Raw genomic sequence first — 21904 nt, 5'->3', positions numbered from 1 at the left:
CACATTCACGGTCGGTATTTTCCAAACTATGGACCTCAGACCACAACGCAATGCAACCTGCAAGCGGTAGGACTGGCCTCTGTATCAGAGAATTATAATCTCTGATGGTGATAATCCGCGTTTTTACAAACCTTAGGGTGATTTGGAGGCTCTGTAATTTGGGGGCCCCTGATATCACAGGAAGTCTCATTTTTAAAGATCACAATATGACCTCTGTAAGATTTTTAAAAATTCAGAGCAGGGTTTCATGAAAATTTACTCTGGGGCTAATTGGTGTTTTCTGCCTATTACCTCTGCGCAAAGAAAACCTCTACACCCATTCATTCAAAAATATGTATCAAGAGCACTGATTATGTGCCAAACACTGTTCTAGACTGGAGATAGAGCAGCAAGCAAAAAAATCCAAACATCTCTCTTACCTCCTAAAATTTATCTCCCAGTGGAGAAGATGCACTAAACAAAGTAAACCATGAAATATTTATAGTGTCTTAGATGGAGAAACATAAAGCAGGGGAGGGGAGAGAGGAGTTGTGGGACAGTTTATTTAAATAGGGTTAAATACAAACCGGAGACTTTAGTCTGTCTTAATTATAGCTTAAAAACATATTGATTTCCTAGGCATTCCTTAGCTCACATAGAGGAGACTCCTTTTTACCCCAGTTTTTTTTTTTTTTTTTTAAAACAACAATAAAAATGTTAACTCCACTGGCTCTCTAATGTACCCAAATCAGAATTCTGGCTCTGGAGAATGGACTTTCAGGTTTTGGGATCTAATCAATAAATAGTTCTAGGGCTTTTACCTACTTATAACTGCTGGGGACACCAAGGTAAGCAAGGGTATGTCCACCTCTGCCTGTGCAGAGTGTACAGTCTGGTGGGGAAGCAACAAGGGCCTTGTGGAAAATGAGGTGCTATGAATGTGCAGGAAGTGGAGCCCAAGACAACAAGAAAGACCTGCTCTCTGAAGTCTGGATGCTGGGGGAATTGTCAAAACGCTCGCAGTTGTCAACAAGTTGGAGTGGGATTCAAGAGGAAGTTGGAAAAGTAAGGGCAAGAACTTTTCTGATTCCCTGCATGACTGTGTTAAGGATTGTTTTATCCTTTACGGTTGTAAACAGTGAGAAGCTATGTTAATGGATGAAGACATCCCATAGGCAGATCTGCATTTTGAGAAAACCACTCAGGTTGCAGTGTATACTTTAAGCTTAGAAAATAGGAATATATTTCTATTCATATCCTAAACATACTAATTTCACTTATTTATTAAAAATTCAAACCTTAAAAATACAGATATTCTAAGCATCTTCTCCAAAACATATCAACTCTTAGAATAAGTTCTTAATGTTCATTAGTTAGGTGAAGTTGCATTCAATTTAATTAGGTTCCTAGGAGTTTGTGCAATCCCTATACATCCAGCCCCCACTAAGTATTTCAGAATAAAACATACTGCCCTTTTTGTCTCTTTTTGTTCAAACTTCATTCCTTTCTCCTTGATTATTGATGATGTCTTTTCTGGGTCTTCTCTAATTTCATCCTATTTCTCTGGAGGTTTCTGCTATGTGGATAGCTAGCTCATCATCTAATAATATCAAATAACTCCAAAAACATTTTCCTTAGTGAGATATTGTTTTGCATTTGGCCTTCACTGAATCTCATCACCTTCTTCCATTCTTTGGTTTATCGACATAACCTGTGCCCTGGGCCAAATCTCAATTTCATAGTTTTAATTCTTTTTTTTTTTTTTTTGGTGGGGGAGGGGAAGGAAGGGCAGAGGGAGAGAGGAGAGAGAGAATCTTAAGCAGGCTCTGCGCCCAGTGTGGAGCCCAACATGGGACTAGATCCTAAGACCCCAAGATCATGACCCGAGCTGAAATCAAAAGTAGGGTACTTAACCAAGCCACCCAAGTGCCCCCAGAGTTTTAATTCTTACCCTCTTTAGAAATGGACACGCTACATTTTGAAGGCTGCTACACTTGCAGAATAGTGGATGGAAGCAGGACTTTTGTAGCAGGCCACTTACTAGCTGTGTGATGAACACATTATTTTGCCTCTGATACTTTAGTTTCTTCATCTTTAAAAAAACGATGTTGAACTAGTGCCTATCTTATGAGGTTTTTAATGAAGATTGAATAAGATAATGTACATAAGTGCTTGGCACATAATGAGCACATGATGTTAGCCATTATTATTACATATTACTAAGTGAACACATCAAACAAAAACATGAGATTTCTATTTAAATAATCATCAGGAGTAGATTAAAACAAAACAAAGTGAGCCCTTGACTTTAACCTTTCCAAATCTGAGGAGCTTTTACAAACTGGGGGAAGGGAGGAGTGAAAAAGGCATTAAGAATATCAACAGCAATGCTTTACCAGATAAAAGAGGGTCCACAGGACAGCTCAGACTCCTTCTTCTTCATTCAACCTTCAACTCATCACCCAATGTTTCATTGCTTCTGTTGTGGGCAGATGACATTAGACTAGGCTCGTTAGCTGATTTGCATTAACACTGGACTCTAAGAGGCAGGGATTAAGTGGCCCATTTCCCCACCAGAAGTCTATGGTCCTCCAAAATCCCTTTAAATATGATGATAAAAACCATTACAAATTACATCAGATTTTGTGGCTACAACTTGACCCAAAGACAAAGACTTGTGATATTTACCTCCTGCCATGCTCTTCTCAGTTTGGGTATCAGGTTCACGGAAGCTACTCATAGGATATACTACTCTATTTGGATGTTTTCACATTCAACTGTGTATTAAGGCAAGAAAATCAGATGGGTAATTCCTAAACTGCGTGACAAAAAGCTAAATGACTAAGAGGTCACCTCTCTGGTTCCTACTCTATATTGATTGATATTAGATATCATTGATACTACCCAAGGTCATCCTCTAGCATTTTTTCCACTATAATGTGTTTTTTTTAAAAAGAGTAAAACTCAAGTGTCTATAGGTACTCAGATAATACTGCTGAAGAAGGCAAGCCACAGTGGGGTAGGGAGAACTGGGGAACCCAGAACTTCCCCAAAGGGGCAGGGTCAGTAAGGCTCACTTGACTGTTGGCATGTGTTAACAGAGCAACCCCTTGGTTCTGGGCTTAAATATTTTTCTTTTTTCTTTTCTTTTCTTTCTTTTCTTTTCTTTTCTTTTCTTTTCTTTTCTTTTCTTTTCTTTTCTTTTCTTTTCTTTTCTTTTCTTTTCCTTTTCTTTTCTTTCTTTTCTTTTCCTTTTCTTTTTTTCTTTTTTCTTTTTTCTTTTTCTTTCTTTCTTTCTCTCTCTCTTTCTTTCTTTCTTTCTTTCTTTTTTTTTTTAAAGATTTTATTTATTCATGAGAGACACAGAGAGAGAGAGAGAGAGAGAGAGAGAGGCACAGACACAGGCAGAGGGAGAAGCAGGCTCCATGCAGGGAGTCTGATGTGGGACTTGATCCCGGGTCTCTAGGATCAGGCTCCGGGTTGAAGGTGGCGCTAAACCGCTGAGCCACCCGGGTTGCCCTAAAGATTTTTCTAGAGCCTCCTAGCTTTCTATAATTTTATTTCAAACCTCTCAATTTTTAGATGCTGGCAACTAATTAAAAAAAAATCTAAACCCATTCCAAGTAATTTCAACTTTGGGCTTCATTTAGCTCCAGGGCAACTAGTTAAAACCTCTGCTCTAGTGATATGAGCCAAGCGATGTCTTTGGAAATTTATTTCTCTCCCACAGGAACTAAAAGCCTCCTGAGCGTGGAAAATGTTGTAATATAATTTGTGTTCAATGGAGCGTTGGGAAATCAGTGTGGAAAAAAATTTATTTGTAATGTTCAAAGGAAATATGGCAAATAATAGAAAGTTTTGAAAATCATTTTTAAACGGTATTCAATGAAGAGAAATAATTAAATTTGAAATGTAATGGTTGTCCCTAAAATATTCACTTATGTTTAAGTTTCCGTGACTCACATCTGGGTTCTTTCCCTACTATCCACCCTTGTATTTAGCCTTTTCAGAAATGTTTAAAATCCAATTGCTGGAGGTATCACATGGGGAAAGAGGAAAAGAGGATTGGGCAATGAAACAGATTCATCCCATTTTAGTTTTACCTAGACTAGCTCCCTTGTTCAGTCAGATCCTTTTTTAAAGATATTATTTATTTATTCATGCGAGACACAGAGAGAGGCAGAGACATAGGCAGAAGGAGAAGCAGGCTCCATGAAGGTAGCCTGATGAGGGACTCAATCCCAGGATCCAGGGATGCTCAACCACTGATGCTCAACCATCCAGGCATCCTCAGTCAGATTTTTTTTTTTTTACTACTTCTTTTGAACAATTTAAAATACAGGGAAGGTGACTTAGTCTACCAGTGATGTTTTAGTCAAGAGGGAGGAGTCCTTTGTTCCTTCCTGCGTAATGTAATATAAATCTACTTTTGGGGCAATCACTTAAACCCCAATTATGAACCAGCCGGACATAATATGTTTATCATGCAACAATTATTTATTAGACCTTGGAAAAGGCAGTGTGCTGGTGAAACAAAAATGAACAGGAATAAATACATCTTTGGGATGTAATGTACAGCCTGGTAACTATAGTTCATACAATTGTACTACATATTTGAAAGTTGCTGAGAGAGTTGATCTTAAAAGGTTTCATCACAGATGCAGGCACCTGGATGGCTCAGTCGGTTAAGTGTCTGACTCTTGATTTCAGCTCAGTCATGATCTCAGGGTTGTGAGATCGAGTTCCTCTCAGGCTCAGCGCTGGGCTTGGAGCCTGCTTAAGATTCTACCTCTGTCTCCCTCCCCCTCCCCTACACACTCACTCTCAAAAAGTTAAAAAAATTTTTCATACAAGAAAAAGTATTTTGTAACTATGTGTGGTGACCAATATTAACTAGACTTATTGTGGTGATCATTTTGCTATGTATATAACATTTCAACTCTGAAACTAACATAATATTATATGCCAATTATATCTCAATTAAAAAATACTTCGGTAAATATCTGCCCCCCCTCCCACCCCCATAAAACATGAAGAAAGGGCTTGGAGGAGAAAATTCATAGGTGGAAAGAGGTACAGATACAGCTCTGTAATAGTTGAGTGGAGGATTTGAAAATACTGAATTCTCATTCCCGATATGATAAATCAATGAACACTTTTTCCTGAGATAATTACAATATTTGCAGTAGAGTCTCCTTCTGAAGGCAATGCCACTTAGCAGCTTGGGTACCCAATTAGCCCAGTGCCTCAAGGCTCAGCATGTAGGGAAGGAGGGTGCCCAGAAGTAATGGCACCAAGTCAGAGCTCTCGCCGCCCCCAATTTCCATTGGATTTTCACCAGTAACTGCTCTGGTTCTTTCATGTGGGCTCTGACATTATAAAAATTAAGCCAATGAAAAGTAAAAATTGATTCTATGAAAGAAACTGGGCTACTTTCCCATCGAATTAGCCAATTTTAATGGCATGCTTTGATTCTTTGTCTATTCTGACATTGTTCTCCATTTAATAGTACTTTTTTGGGGCTTGTAGCAAGTAATTCATTTCAAGTTGAATAATGGACAACATTATTTTTTAAGTTCTACAAATACGAAAGTGCAACTAATATTTATACTTTGCTTTCTTATTTAATAATAATGTTAATATTATTAATATTTAATAATTATAGTACATATGAATTCTATGATTATAAAATATCCACTGTTAGAAAGTTTAGAAAATATGGAAAAGCATAAAGAAAAAAATAAAACCTCCTCATACTCCTACTATCAGGGACAATGGTAGACACCTGTATTCCATTTTTATGTCTATCCTCTCCGTCAAATTTTTAAGTACAGATACTTTGTTGTACAAAATTGGGATCATAGTATATATTGTTTTGTAATGTCTTATTTCATTTTATATACATACATAAATATGACATTTTATAGTTGCTTCATGATCTGTCTTATGGATTTACACGTATTGATTAACCAATGTTGAATTTCTAATTTTTCAGCATTTTATGTAATGAACATTCTCATATAAAAATTTTTAAAGAGCAAGAATGATAATTTCTTTAAGCAAATTCACTTAGGTACTTTGTTTTTTTTTTTTTTAAAGATTTTATTTTTTATTCATGAGAGACACAGAGAGATCGGCAGAGAAATAGAGGGAGAAGCAGGCTCCCTGTGGGGAACCTGATGTGGGACTCCATCCCAGGACCCTGGGATCATGCCCTGAGCCAAAGGCAGATGCTCAACTGCTGAGCTACTCAGGTGTCCCCACTTAGGTACTTTAAACTAATAACCCAAATGGTATTGGGACATTTGACTTATATTTCTCAACTGTCATCCAGAAACCTTGTGCTTATTTTACATTTAATCAGTGGTTGAATGTGCCCATTTCTCTTCATTAAAGTGTTGTCATTACCATTCCTTCTGCTAATTTAACGAGCAAAAAAGTATTATCTCATTACTGCTTAAGTCCACATTTGTTTGAATACTAAACTGGCTGAATTTGTTTAATTGTAGTAAAATAACATAAAATTTACCATTTTAGCCATTATTAAATGTACAGAGTAGTGGCATTGTGTCTGTTAACCTTGTTGTACAACTATCATCACCATCCACCTTCAGAACTTTTCCATTTTCCCCAACTGGAACTTTGTATCTCTTTAACAATAATTCTTCTCCCCCACGCCCCAGCCTTCTGGAACCAGGATTCTATTTACTGTCTCTAGGAAGTTGACTATTCCAAGTACCATATATATATGTGAAATCATACAGTACTTATTCTTTTGGTTTTGGTCCTTTTGTTACACTGGTTGAAAAATGTTCATATTTATTAACTAGCTGTGTTTTAAAAAATTGTCTATTTAGTCCTATAGCTTTTTCCCCCCTCAATGAAGCATTTTTCTTTTTTTTTTTTTTTAAGATTTATTTATTTTATGATAGACATAGAGAGAGAGAGAGAGGCAGAGACACAGGAGGAGGGAGAAGCAGGCCCATGCCGGGAGCCTGATGTGGGACTCGATCCTGGGACTCCAGGATCGTGCCCTGGGCCAAAGGCAGACGCTAAACCGCTGAGCCACCCAGGGATCCCCTGGGTGGGATTTTTCTTTTTGTTACTGATTTTGAAATATTATTTACACATTAGAAATATTAAAATAGGGATCCCTGGGTGGCTCAGTGGTTTAGTGCCTGCCTTCAGCCCAGGACATGATCCTGAAGTCCTGGGATCGAGTCCCACGTCAGGCTCCCTGTCTGGAGCCTGCTTCTCCCTCTGCCTGTGTCTCTGCCTCTGTGTGTGTGTGTGTGTGTGTGTGTGTGTGTCTCATGAATAAATAAATAAAATCTTTAAAAAAAGAAATATTAAAATATTATAAAATATTTTTACTAGTTTGTCCATCTGCCTTTTAAGCTTATTTAATTATGGTATTAAAAAAACAAGATTAAAAAAATAAATAAAAATAAAAAAACAAGATTAAAACAAAATTCAAAGGTCTTACTTATTTGTTCTTTTCAATTATTAACTAGGAGTTTACTTAAGTAGTTTTCTCTATATAATTTGAAGCCAGAAATGTTGACACAAAATCAACTTACAAAACAAGGTCATTTAACATGTGGCATTTTTTGCTTTATTTTTAATGATAGGTTTCATTATTTACTCAACGAGTCTAGCAGTCTTATTTAATTTCCTATCTTCCCTAACTTCACATAGAGATGCTCTGCATAGAGGGAGGCCTCCATAAAAGCCTCTGCAAAAAAGCTAGCAGGGTCAGAGTACCAGATGGAGACCAAGGGGCATTGAATTTTTGAGACACTTTTTAACTTTCAAATTCTCCCTAAGTGTAGTGTGTGTGTGTGTGTGTGTGTGTGTGTATGTGTGTACATCTATCTACTAGTTAGTAAACCTTAGGATATCTGAGTTTTTCTGGAACTAAGTACAATACCAGTGTGGCCATTTTGGCCTTTCATCTTGTGGGCAGAAAACTATTTTTAGTATTGCTCTCTACCATTTTGTTCAAAAGAGCCATTTATTGGAAAGATATTCAACACTCACGGATGGGTGGAATTAATATTGTTAAAAAATATCCATACTACCCAAAGCACTCTACAGGTTTAATGCAATCCCTATCAAAATACCAACAGCACTTTTCACAAAACTAAAACAAATAATACTAAAATTAATATGGAGCCACAAAAGATCCTGAGTAGCCAGACATCTTGAGAAAGAAAAGAAAAACAAAGATGGAGGTGTCACTATCCCAGATTTTATGATACACTACAAAACTGTAGTAATCAAAACAGCGTGGCACTAGCACAAAAATAGACACATAGACCAGTAGAATAGAAGAGAAAGCCTGGAAATAGACCCATGCTTATCAGGTCAGTTAATCTATGACCAAGGCGGCAAGAGTATACAATGAGAAAAAGATATAGTCTTTTCAATAAATGGTGGTTGGAAAATTGGACAATAACATGCAAGAGATCAAACTGGACCACTTTCTGACACATACACAAAAATAAACTCTAAATAGACTAAAGACCTACATGTATGACCTGAAACCATAAAAATCCTAAAAAAGAACATAGATAGTAATATCTGACATCCGTGGTAGCAACATTTTTCTACATGTGTCTCTGAAGGCAAGAGATTAAACAAAAGCAAACATAAACTGTCAGAACTACATCAAAATAAAAAACTTTTGCACAATGAAGAAAACCATCATGGAAACAAAAAGGCTACCTACTGAATGGAAGAAGGTGTTTGCAAATGAATATCCAATAAGGGGCTAATAATCAAAATATATAAAGAACTTATACAATTCAACATCAAAACAAAACAATCTATTTTAAAAATGGGCAGTGAATCTGAATTGATATTTTTCCAGAGAGAACATACAGATGGCCAACAGACACATGAAAAGATGCTCAATATCACTCATCATGAGGGAAATGCAAATCAAAACCACAATGAGATATCATCTCACACCTGTCGGAATGGCTAAAATAAAAAAAGACAAGAAATGTAAGTGTTCATGAGGATGTGGAGAATAAAAAACTCTCACAAACTGTTAGTGGGAATGCAAATTGGTACAGACACTGTGGAAAAGAGTATGGAAGTTCCTTTTTTTTGTTTTTTTTTTTTTTTAGTATGGAAGTTCCTTTAAAAAATCCAGAAATATCATATTATTTCTGATCCAGTAATTCCACTACAGAGTATTTACCCAAACAAAACAAAACACTAATTTGAAAGGATATATGCACTTCTATATTTATTGCAGCATTATATACAACAGCCAAGATATGGAAGCAACCTAAGTGTCCATCCATAGATGAATGGAAAAAGAAGATAATGTGTGTATATATAAAATATATAATAGCATATTGTGCAGCCATAAAAAAGGATGAGGTCTTGCCATGTATAGACCTAAAGGGAATTATGCTAAATGAAATAAGTGAGACTGAAAAAGACAACACAGGTTGCACACTTATGTGGAATCTAAAAATCAAAAAAAATGAATAAACAAACAAAAAGCACAATCAGACCTATAATACAGAGAAGAAGCTGATGGTCCAAGGATCGGGGTGGGGGGGAAGATGGGCAAAACAAGTAAAGGAGACTGAGAAATACAGGCTTCTAGTTATAGAAAGAGTAAGTCATAGGAATAAAAGGCATGGCATCAGGAATACAGTCAGTGACAGCATCATATGGTGACCGACTGTACTTACATTTGTGGTGAGCATAGCATAAGGTATAGAGAGAAGTTAAATCTTCATGTTGTGCACCTGAAACTAATTCAATATTGTATGTCAACTGTACTCAAAAAACTAAAATTAAAAAGTTTTAAAAAGTAAAGGAGCCATTTATGTGGTTCCTCCTACTTTGACTTCTATTATTTTTTTTTTACTTTGACTTTTAAATCAATATCCAGATGTCATTCTAAAGCATTGGCTCAAAGAAAATTATCTACCATGGTTTTGAAAATATGAGGTTTTTTTTTTCAGTAAGGAGATGTTTTGTGTTCATCTAAGTTGTAATGTGTTGATGTTTCTTTATAGTAGATTGGGTCATAAAATAATGATAGTATGGCATGGGCTTGAGCAATGTCTGAAAAAAATAAACAGTTTTTTCTTAGCTGCGAACTACAGTATGTTGGTCATTACAGTGTTATTTCTGGAAACTCCTACACAGCTCCAGATCATTAGCTTACTTTAATAGGCAACAGGAGAATAGGCCTGAAGTATGTCATCAAGTTTGGTTTTTCATGCATAACCAATTTGGTCAATTATCTCTTATGGATTCAGTTGAAGTAAGCTGCATTTTGGGGAACTGCAAGGCAAAAATGATACATTTTTAAAGTAGACCTGGCAATAAGACTCATGAATTATGGAAGACTGATGTTTGAAGACTTATAAGAGAATAGACTGGATTGGATCTCTCCAATACAAATATACTGCTGTTAAACAAACAACTATTTCTGTACTGATTATTTTCATATTTTGGGTGAATTGACAAAACAGACATATAAAAGGCAAAAAAAATTAGAAAAGGCCTATTGAATTTCATAATTGAGTGCTCCAGTTCTGAATTTCTAAAAAAATGAATCTATGAGAATCCTGAAGTCCATGCATGTATAGAGGAAAGAGATCTGATATATAAATCATGTCCCTAACTTGTTCATAATCACCATCAGTGGCCTTGAGTTGTTTATAAATCCCTTGCTCCTTAGTTTATTTTTAAAATGCATATATTATATACAATATACTACATATTAATCATATATTTTATTGTATATAAATAAAAAGATATAATTTATATGACAGGAGGGGTACTGGAACATTTAGCTCAGGATTTTAAGTTGTAGAAACAAGTTAATTTGGAGATAAATAGTATCATTACAGATAAGGAATTCAACTCAGGTTACATAGCTTGCTTGATATCATACTTTTAATAATTAGGGAAGCCAAAACTTGAATCTCTGCGATGATGATTATGACCAGGGCTTTAAAGTCAAACTATGTGAGTCTGAAGCACTGTCTCAGGTCTCCTCTTCCCTCATGTGTAAAATGAAGGGTTTGGACCAGATGTTCTCTTAGGTCCCTTCAGCTTTAGGTTCTAGTTTGTCTTGAAACACAGAGTAACACTGAATTTATATTCACATTTACTTCCTTGTATAGGGTTCTAAACACATCCAGCATTCAAAAATGCTACTAATTAAACACAAAAATGTTGGAAAGGAAAAGGCATCTTCTCTGTGGGCTACCATGCCTCACAGCAATTCAGAAAAGAAAACCGTGGTGGCCCGCTGAGTGTACGGCTGCAAATCCCAGGACTGTACCTGCCATGGTAGAACTGTGTCCCCTTGAGGGCCAGTCTCTTGGGTCTCCTGGATCTGTTCCAGAACCACATGTTTCATAAATCTGTAAGTCATGCTCTTCTTTCTGGGCAAGCTTCCTCTGCTACCACGGAGGCCTCAGGAGGTACGTGTTTTGGTCTGTATACTTGCTAATGAAATTTGCGTCCTACAAATTTTGGTAGAATTTTGAGGGTGATCCTCTTAAAAGTGAACTCCTCTTTTTCTTCTGAGCCACTGCTCTGATTTGCTAATTATATTTTGATCTTAATTCTCCCACTCAGACTTTTAAAATGGAAGGCTTATATGACTTTTTGTGTGATTTCTTTCACACTCTTCACTAAGAGTCATTTCCCAACATCCATACACTTAATCTCTAAGTGTATTCTTCCTTTGAAGAAACCTTTGGTAGTTATTAGAAAGGAATACTCAACCACCATCCCAACATATTACTTTTAGGACACTTTGGATTTGGGATGCCTGGGTGGCTTAGTGGTTGAGGGTCTGCCTTTGGCTCAGGGCATGATCCCAGGGTCTGGGGATGGAGTCTCGCATCAGGCTTCCTGCAAGGAGCCTGCTTCTCCCTCTGCCTATGTCTCTGCCTCTCTCTCTTTGTGTCTCTCATGAATAAATAAATAAAATATATTTTTTTAAAAAAATAAAGAACACTTTAGATTAAAGCCCTCCCTTGAAGTGACATAAACATTTTTGAAACAACTACCATACTAATAAAAAGTGGCAGGCAATACATGTGCTGGCTGTCTTGTTTTCCTGCACTACAACCTTCTACATCAGAGTCATTATGTAACTGGTACGTAATAATATTCTATATTTGCAGAGTTCCCTTAAATACACATTTTATTTCTTAGAACATTCAATAATTGAGCAAGATATTTTGTATGTTCTTCTCGTACCATCTGTCCCCTCCAATAAGCACAGCCTCCTGCATTATCAATACTTTCCACCAGAGCGTAGGTACATTTGTTACATTTGATGAACCTACAGGGACACATCATGATCACTCAAAGTCCGCAGTTTACATTAGGCTTCATTCTTGGTGTTGTACATTCTATGGGTTTGGACAAATGTATGATGACACATAGCCACCATGATAGTTTATACAGTTACACTGCTTTACAAATCCTTTGTTCTCCACCTATCCATTCCTCCCTCTCTTCTAACCCCTGGCAATTGTTTTACTATCTCCATAGTTTTACTTTTTTCCAGAATGTAAAAGAGCTGCGATATAACAGGCAAACAAACGTGTTCAACGGGTTTGGGGTTATAGGAGAAATCTCTGTACCTTCCTCTCAATTTTGTTGTCAGCCTAAATCTTCTGGAAAATATAAAGCCTTTTAAAGATATAGGAGAGGATTTAGTAGAATATGGAATATTAAATGATAAGGTCAAGCATAAACATTTTGGTGTTCTAGAAGGAGTTAATATAAAGACTGGAGCAAAGAGGCAACCCTTGGAGTTCACAGTGGCTGAGAATTTTTTTTTTCTTTCTTTCTTTCTTTTTTTTTTTTTTTAAAGATTTTATTTAGTTATTTGAGAGAGAGAGCATGATTGGGGGGATGGGCAGAGGGAGAGTGAGAAGCTGACTCCCCGCAGAGCATGGAGTCTGATGTAGGGCTTGATCCCAGGACTTTGGATTATGACATGAGCTGAAGGCAGATGCTTAACCAACTGAGCCACCCAGATACCCAGGGTGAGGATCTTTTAAAACGAATGAAAAATATAAATTCATAAAGTATAGGAGGCATAGAGCATACTGAGCAGAATAAATACAAAGAAGTCCATACCTATACACTGTTTAGTGAATCAGCAGAATACTTCAAAAAGAGAAACATCTTAAAAGCACTGGAGAAAAAAGAAAGATCACTTGAGTTAAACTGATGACATTATGACAACAAAACACAAGCAAGAGAACACTGGAATATCTACAAATTGAGGAAGTAAGGAGAGGAGATAACTTTGAATTATATGCCCAGAAAAAATTTTCATGAATGAAAGTGAAAGAAATTTTCAGATAAATAAGAATAGAGTGGGTTGATAACCAATACAACTTTATTAATGGAGATTTTGAAGGATGTACTTAAAAAAAAAGAAAAATGATCTCTAAGGTTTGAGATGCAAGACAGAATGGACAACAAAGAAAATGATAAAATGCAGGTAAATTGAAAAAAAAAACCCTGTCTGCAGAGAATAGAAATATTAATAATAATATAATAATAATATGTCTAGGGGCATCTAGACAGCTCAGTCAGTTAAGCATCCAACTCTTGGTTTGGCTCAGGTCATGATCTTAGGGTCATCAAATTAAGTAGCTCAGCATGGAGTCTGCTTGAGATTCTTTCCCTCTCCTCTCCCCACTGTTCCTCCCCCTGCTTATGTGTGTTCTCTCTCTAAAATGAATGAATGAATGAATGAATGAATAAATAAAATCTTAAAAAATAATATGTTTAATTTTGGGTACTTTAAAAGGGATAATTATAGAGATAACAGTAAGTCAGGAGTAAATCACTGGAGTACAGTATTCTAAGGTGCTTGTATTTATTCATTGAGTATGCATAGCAAAATTTCAAGAATCATCTTTAAAAAACTGAAATAATGTATTATTTCTAAATTAGTATAGGGAAAATTGGAATAAGAAAACAAAGAGATTCAAGTTTTTTCAAGTAAAAAAGGCAGAAGATAAAGACATAGGAGAGAGTAGGTAAAATTAAAAACACACATATATGACCAAATAGATCACTATTTACCAAAAATGGTAATAAATATCAATGGTCTTAAGTTACCACTTAAAAGTCAAATCTGGTAGATCATGTTGGTCTCCATAAAAATAAAAACAAAAATAAAAATCCAGCTATATATTAACTTGAGTTATGTCAAAAACATTAACATATGGAAAGATACGCAGAGAAAAATGCAAAAGAAAATTAGGGTAGCTACACAAATAGAAATAAAAGTTGGGATGCCTGGGTGGTTCAGTTAAGTGTCTGACTCTTGGTTTTGTATCAGGTCATGACTTCAGGGTCGTGAGATGCAGCCCTACATTGGGCTCCCTGCTGGGTGAAGAGACTGCTTAAGATTCTCTCTCTGCCTCTGCACCTCCTTCCCTCTTAAAAAAAAGAGAAGTCTTTAATTCAAAAAGAACTGCAAGTAGTTAGGAGGGCTGTTACACAACACTAAACATGTTCATTATATGACTAAAGTAAAATGATTCTGAAGCTGTGGGCCCTTAATAAAATTACCTCACAATTTACAAAACTAAAAATGGTGGAATTAGAGGGAGAAATTGACAAGTATCATGGTGGGTGATTTCAACAGACTTCTCTCAACTTTGGATAAGTTGAGCAGACAAAAGAAAGAAAAGGTAAAATACAGGGATCCCTGGTGGCTCAGCAGTTTAGCGCCTGCCTTTGGCCCAGGGCATGATCCTGGAGTCCCTGGAGCCTGCTTCTCCTTCTGCCTCTCTCTCTGTCTCTGTCTGTCATGAATGAATAAATAAAAATCTTAAAAAAAAGAAAAGGTAAAATACAAAAATTTTAATGATCATGTGTAGATTTCTGTACCCATCAATTAATATACATTCTTTGCACTAGAATATTAAGACCAAACAAACAAAACAAAACCATTAACCATATACTAAGCCATAAAGCCAATCTTAACAAATTTCAAAGTGCTATCATTTTGATCACTGTGGTGGTTTTAAAACATGTCCACAAAATCTTTTGCAATCCTCTCCTCAAAAAGTGGGGTCAATATTCTGTTTGAACCTAGGCAGTCCTGTGGCCTTCAATGACTAGAATGTGGCATAGGTGGTTCTGATTTACTTCCAAGATGGGTTGGAAAAGGTCCTGTGGCTTCAGCCAGTTTCTGGCATCAGCCATATTTCTTAAGATAATCACTCACTCTGGATTCTTCCACATAAGATGTTTGGCTACCCGGAGGCCCTGATGTGCAAGTATAATTAGAAAGGCCCGAGAGAGACTGATGTCAGAGGAGCTCCAGCTGTTTCAGCCCATAGTTGTCTGGGTAGTCCCAACTGAGATATTAGACATGTGAATGAAGAAGCCTTTGAGAGACCCTTAGCCCAGCCACCATCTGACTGCAATTGCTCACTGGACCCTGAGGAACGACTGCCTAGTTGAGTCTGGGCAAATCCTAGATCCATGAGTAAAATAATCACCATTGTTTTTTGTTTGTTTTGTTTTTTTTTGTTTTTGTTTAATTTTTAAAATTTATTTATTCATGATAGACACAGAGAGAGAGGCAGAGACACAGGCAGAGGGAGAAGCAGGCTCCCTGCAGGGAACCTGATGTGGGACTCGATCCCAGGACCCCGGGATCACGCCGAGCCGAAGGCAGATGCTCAACCACTGAGCCACCCAGGCATCTCCCTTCCCTGTTGTTTTATGTCACTGTCTTGGGGAGGTTTGTTATGCAGAGACAGATAACTAGAACTGTCATATTCTCTGACTAAAATGCAACGTGTATGTAGGTGCTTCCATGTATGTGCATGTGATACACAAACGAGATGTTTTCCTAAAGACCTAACCTTGAGTTTTCAGGCTCAATGCTCTCACTTCTCATTCTTCCAGGCATCTCCTGGCCAGCAAACACCCAGTGGTCAGTGATGGCTCTTTAATATTTTTAGGATACTGATTGGAAATTTCAGCAGAACAGCACACAGAGGGCAGTCTCATTCCTGACAAAGCTTAAGCAAACTTTCAAAGCCCTCCTGTTCGCATTTCCCAGTTCCAATCCCACCCCAGAATCAGGCTCTTTTTCCTAGCTTCTTGCTCATATATGAAGCCTATTCTTCTTCTTTAATTTTCCCCAAATTCCAAAAACACTGTGGCTAAGATGTCCCATTACCTTCTGGACATTCATGATCTCCTCATTTCCTACTCTGAGAACTCTCTCTGGAGTGTCTTTTTCTTTCTCAGGGACAAATGGACTCAAAGTTATCTGTCATCCAATCTTCATATTTGTTCTCTCTTCGCCTACTCCTCTAGAGAAGTTCTAGAGAAGCTGATCCGCTCCTTTGCCCTTCCCAGAGAAGCAATGACAGCACTCACATTCATCAAGCTCTCTTTGATAGTTATTCCTTTCTATTCCATCCTCAGTAAGGCAAAGAGGTCCTATATACTTGGCCTGCCTGAGCATCAGTTGGAAACACATGTGTACATAGGAAGGAAAGACATAGAAGAGAAACTGAAGTCCTGGCTGACTGGGGCTGTAATAAAACTGGGGACTGTGAGAAAAAAAAAGATTCCATTAACAGTCACTGGGGTCATGGGGCCTCTTGTCTGCACTTGGTTTGGGAAGGCTCGCCCGAGGGAATTACTCTCAAAGTCCAAAACTGAGATTTCATTCTGCTGGTAACCACAACACTTGTTTATAGAACTCTTCCAAAGGATGTCATAGGCCTGTTTCAAAATCTCTCAGCTCTGGGCCAGTATTAAATCAGCCATTCATCTCTGAAGAGTGTAGTATTGCTCATAAAACCACCTGAATGCCATTTGTGGTCTGGGATGTATACATGTCCATGAGTGTCTCTCTGTGTGTATGTCTATTAATTCACATCTCTCTCGACCTTCTCAGATAGTTTCAGAGGTATGTATGGTTAAGACAGGACTATGCATTGGGTTGGGGGAGGCTCCATGACCTGTTTTATTATATGCACCTATTTTTAACAACCTATTTCTTTAATTAGAAAAAAATTTATGAGTGTTTTCTTTTAAAAATCATCTCACCTTTAATGTAATGAAGGCCTCATAACCAAAGGGAACCGAAAGAGAGTAAGAATTGTAATGGCTTGCCCAGCAGGCTCCAGTATTCCCTTAAAGGTATATATTTTTTTCTTCTAATTACATCAGGCAGTGATTGGGAGGATGGTAACTAATAATAAGGGTTTCATTGTCTTTCTTTTTTTTTTAGTCACCAATACTCGAATTCCTCATACATTGTACTTTACAAGGAGCTCTGGGGGAGCCATGGTGTGGAACCCTGATCATGTGGCTCGCTGGTACAGACACAGGGCTGTAAAAGAAAGGAGCCTGGGATGGCTTTAATATCCTGTTAGACAGGAGCATGACAGATTAGTGGGGGACTCCTTCCTTCTCAGGAAACCAGGCCTCTGGCTATAGCTTTGTCTTCAGCTCAGTCTTAGATCTTTATAAACACTTTCCTCCTGAACTTTAAAGGACCCATGCTTTTTAGCAACAGTTTAATGTGCATGAAACGAAAACTTAGATAAAGGGTTCAAGCATAAAATCTTATTGAAGGGTCTGATTTCTCAAGATGCTTTCTACAAACTCAGGCTTCACGTATACATGAAAAATATTTCAAAGGAGAACTTTTTCATCAGGAAAAATACCAGTCCTAAAAATGCATGAGCCTCTATATGTAATATCGAATCTTAATTGCTTTAAAGAAATACAACCTGTTACACCTCATTAGGGACAGGTTGTAGTCAAGGTCCTCAGTTAAGAGTCTTGAATAAGAGATGTCTAAAAATGGAGCAGGGCAATTGGGAGCAATAAGTAGGAATTATACGGATTGGAACCATATGATGGAGAAATATCCGGGGAAGATGAACTATAGAAAAGGGAATGTGAATCTTTATAAAACATGGATAAAAATCTGTAGCAGATGTCCGAGGACAGTAGATGCAAAAGAAGACACATACATTATAAAAACACGTGATATTTATTTGAGAAGACTCAGTATTTACACCTGTCTGTTCTCCCTTAATCCATCAATTTAGTACAATATCAATAAAAACAATAGGGGTATGTTTTAAGAATAATGATAACTAATATGTATTGGGTTCTACTTATGTCATGCACTCTCTGAGTGTTTTCATCTCCTAAATAGTATTTTATGATTATTCATTTCCCCATTCAAGAATTTAAGCCACTTGCCTAAGGTCATGCGGCCAGCAAACCACAGAACAGAGATTCAAACCTGAGGATTCAGACTGTAGCTTAAGCATTATCAGTATTTTCAAACCAACAGAACTGAATAGTGAGTCTAGAAATTGACACAAATACAGAAATCTAGATTTTTATTAAATGTAGCCTTGCACATCATTGGATGATTATTTGATATCAGAGGTAGCCATCTGGAAACAAAGTTGGACCATAGTCCATTCTTTATACCAAAGTATTTTTCAAATGTATCAAAAATTAAAACATGTAAAAGGAAGCAACAACCATCTAAAGAAATGAGTGACTGAATGACAGATGTTGGGGGAAAGGCACTTAAACTTTATACTACTGCCATTTATTGTCTGCTAAAATTAATTATTTAAAAGAAAAAGAAAATAACGTAAATGTACTAGGCTTCCCTACTGTGTGCACGTGTGTTATAAACAAATACTAGTGGCATTCAGATCTGTTCCTGAACGGATCTCTGAGGAGGTTTACTCTGCCCCAGAAAAATGTGACTGTCTTGTGGTTATTTCTAATGTGATATTATAGATGGTTCACTTTCTATAGTTTCTCATTATTTGAACAGTATGAATTTTCCTCCAGGTTACTAAATATAGCATCTGATTTACTTGAGTGAGAGACTGTGCTAGAATCTGAGGCATCCTTTGTGGGGCAGAGGCTGATTTTTTTTTTAAAGGTTTTATTTGTTCGTTCATGAGAGACAGAGAGAGGCAGAGAAATAGGCAGAGGGAGAAGCAGACTCCCCACGGGGAGCCCGATGCAGGACCCGATCCCAGGACCCCAGGACCACGACCTGAGCCAAAGGTAGATAGATGCTCAACCACTGAACCACCCAGGCATCCCAGAGGCTGATCTTTTGGAGAATTTAGTTCAGTGCTTCCGAAATGTGGCAATAATGCCACATTTTCTGCAGTTCACATATCCTGGCCCATAAAAAGTGTTCTAAAGTGATCCAGAAGATTAGGAGTCGGTCATTGCTAACAATGGTTGACAAATTTGTGTCCTTTTCTTGACAAAAACAAATCTTTCTTTTGGCTTCGTTGCAAGTTTTTAAACAGAACACAAGAATTCTAAATTTATAAATATATAAATATATATGCAAAAGAAATGGCAATATATTTGATTAGTTTCAATAGTATATTAAGTAAGTGTTAAAGATCTTTGTTTAGTGAAATGACAAGTTGCTTTGCAACTTGCTTTATTTTTTTTTTACCAAAAATGTAACATACATGCAATATAACATACATGTCTTCATGTCATTAGGTATATACCTAATTTCTTTTAAAGTTTGTATGTGGCTGTTATATGGCTATACACTAATTACTTAACTAACCCTCTATTGATGGACATACATAATGTGTCCCATTTTTACTGCTACAACTCTGTCAGTGAATATTCTGGTGTGGTAGCTTTTGCATCATGGACACATGACAAAACCACCTCCTCCTAAAATCCAGCAGAAAGAAAAAGAGACTACATGTGGTTGAACATCAGCATTTTTTAATCTTAGAATCTTAAATATGGTAATTAAAACAAAGTCTTCATTATAATTTTTTAAGTTTAAGTTTTTATAAAAATCAGACATTATAAAAATCAGATAATCAGACATTTTCAAAAAGGAGGTTCACTTATAAAACATTGAGAGAAATGCTTTTAGTTAATAAAGCTTCAATATTCTAATATTTGTTTTATAAGTTCCCATATATTTTAATTTATATTGTTTACTGTATTAATTTGTTTTTTTTTTACTGTATTAATTTGTAAGTTGAAGGCTCTCATCATGCTAAATATCTTGCTAATTTAGAATTACCCCCAAATTTGAGATCTCCTAATAAATACTTATTGATGAAAATGCAGTAAACATACCACTTAATAGTTCACCTGAGAAATTAAAGAAGCCAAAGCTACAGGTCAGTAGTAACTTTATCTGAATATATTAACTATAAGCCAAAAGCCTATAAAATGGAAGGAGAAATTCCTAACTAGCTTTTGTTTTATAAAATTGAAATATTTTTAAACAGATGAAATGGAAACTAGTCTGGTTTACATTTTCTTTCTGATTCCTAATGTTTAAGATGTTTTCAAAAGTAATATGCCCTCTGGATTTATTCTGAATAGAGCATCCCTCCTTTTCTGACTTTTACAATTTGAGGAAATATGACAATTTACTTTCTTGTTGCATTGCTTAATCAGCAAGGAGAATCAACCTAGCAATCCAGCAAAGGTGTGGCTACATTATTCAAGACGAATAGTCTCTAAAATACAGTACTATTCCTTTCCACTGGGAAGTTAGTTTCAATTAATGTATTATTAAGCTCATTGTTAACCATTATTAAGCTCACTGCTAACCAACCTTATGGCGAGCTGGGTCCTAGAGCAACTTCCTCCATCAACATGATGGCCAAAAGGCCATCCCGAAGGATCTAAGTTATAGTCACACAAAGGATATTGAGTACATAGTTTGTTTTGTTCTGAACTTCTTCCCACTGTGCCAAATGATTACAAGGTTACGAGGTTAGAGTGTGCTGGATGCACCAGATGCTTTTTATATATTAGCTCTAACTTTGCCTTACATTGTTCTGCCATGTGAGATGCCCTGAGAAAAACTCGTCTCTTCCTTCCCATCAAAGCTGAGAGGAACCCATCAAATATTTTCTCTCTCGGAAATTCTAACTCTTGAATCATTGGTGGGCTATGTATTCACATACTTCCCATCTTTTCCTTCCAGGGCTTAATCACAGTCATTAGGAGGAGGAAAGGGTGGGTTCCCACATTTATAAACTTCTAGAATGAAAGGTTATGAAAAGTCCAAATGTTCCTGTATCTGATCTGGCTTAAAGGGAATGTTGGCAACTCAAATGCTTAGGCGAACGGCTTGCTATGAGCATCCCTGGGTAGGAAGCGGTCAGTAGGTAAGAACTATTATTACAAGATCTACTCAGGAGCAACCTGATGCCTCTGCCCCTCTGAAAGCGAAAGCCTCCTTGAAGTCAATGCATATTTTAAGAGAATACATCAAGGGATAGAAAGAATAGCCACCTTCTAAGAATTGCTCTTGGGAGGGAATAATTTTTTTCAGGTAGGAAGATTAGACTAAAAAGGGCAGGCTTAACTGCAGTGACTGGAATCTGATTCCTAGAAAGGAAGTATAAACAACTGTGTGATTGGTGTTCACACAGAACCTTCAGAGGGATTTACGGGGAGCTCTTTGGAACTTGTCATGCATGTCGCACTGACCTTGTAAACTCAATCGCCTAAGTCAGAAGAGGCAGGAGACTTCTCTACACCATAACTTAACAAATCAAATCCAGTTACCCCATGTGACTACCTTTTCCCCTTTTTGGTAGAAAGGATCAAGTCAGTTTGCAACACTCTGAGACATTAAGAATCTTTGGTGGTAAAATTAAAAAAACAACAACGGACATGCTATTTGAGGAGATGGGGTTGGAGAAAGAAGCAAAACTGGGAGTGACACTGAACTTGGAAGACTGGGGAAGAGAAGAAAATTCACTACAGAGAAGGACATATGTTTTGGCAACATAGACCCTGCCACTAGTCAGTTCTAGAGGGAATGATAGGAGTAGGAAGAGCAATTAAAAAAAAAAAGAAGAAAGAAGAAAGA

General features: G+C 36.9%; 1 protein-coding gene across 7 annotated transcripts in view; it reads right to left on the bottom strand.

Moving 5' to 3' along the window:
- The window catches only part of DLC1 (DLC1 Rho GTPase activating protein), a 495960-nt gene that overhangs the window by 47349 nt on the left and 426707 nt on the right, over window positions 1-21904 (bottom strand). The window lies entirely within an intron of this gene.

The sequence above is a fragment of the Canis aureus genome, chromosome 15 (assembly GCF_053574225.1).
Source record: "Canis aureus isolate CA01 chromosome 15, VMU_Caureus_v.1.0, whole genome shotgun sequence".
Classification (NCBI taxonomy): domain Eukaryota; kingdom Metazoa; phylum Chordata; class Mammalia; order Carnivora; family Canidae; genus Canis; species Canis aureus.
Note: the sequence above shows the minus strand (reverse complement) of the source record. Positions and strands in the feature narration are given on the sequence as shown.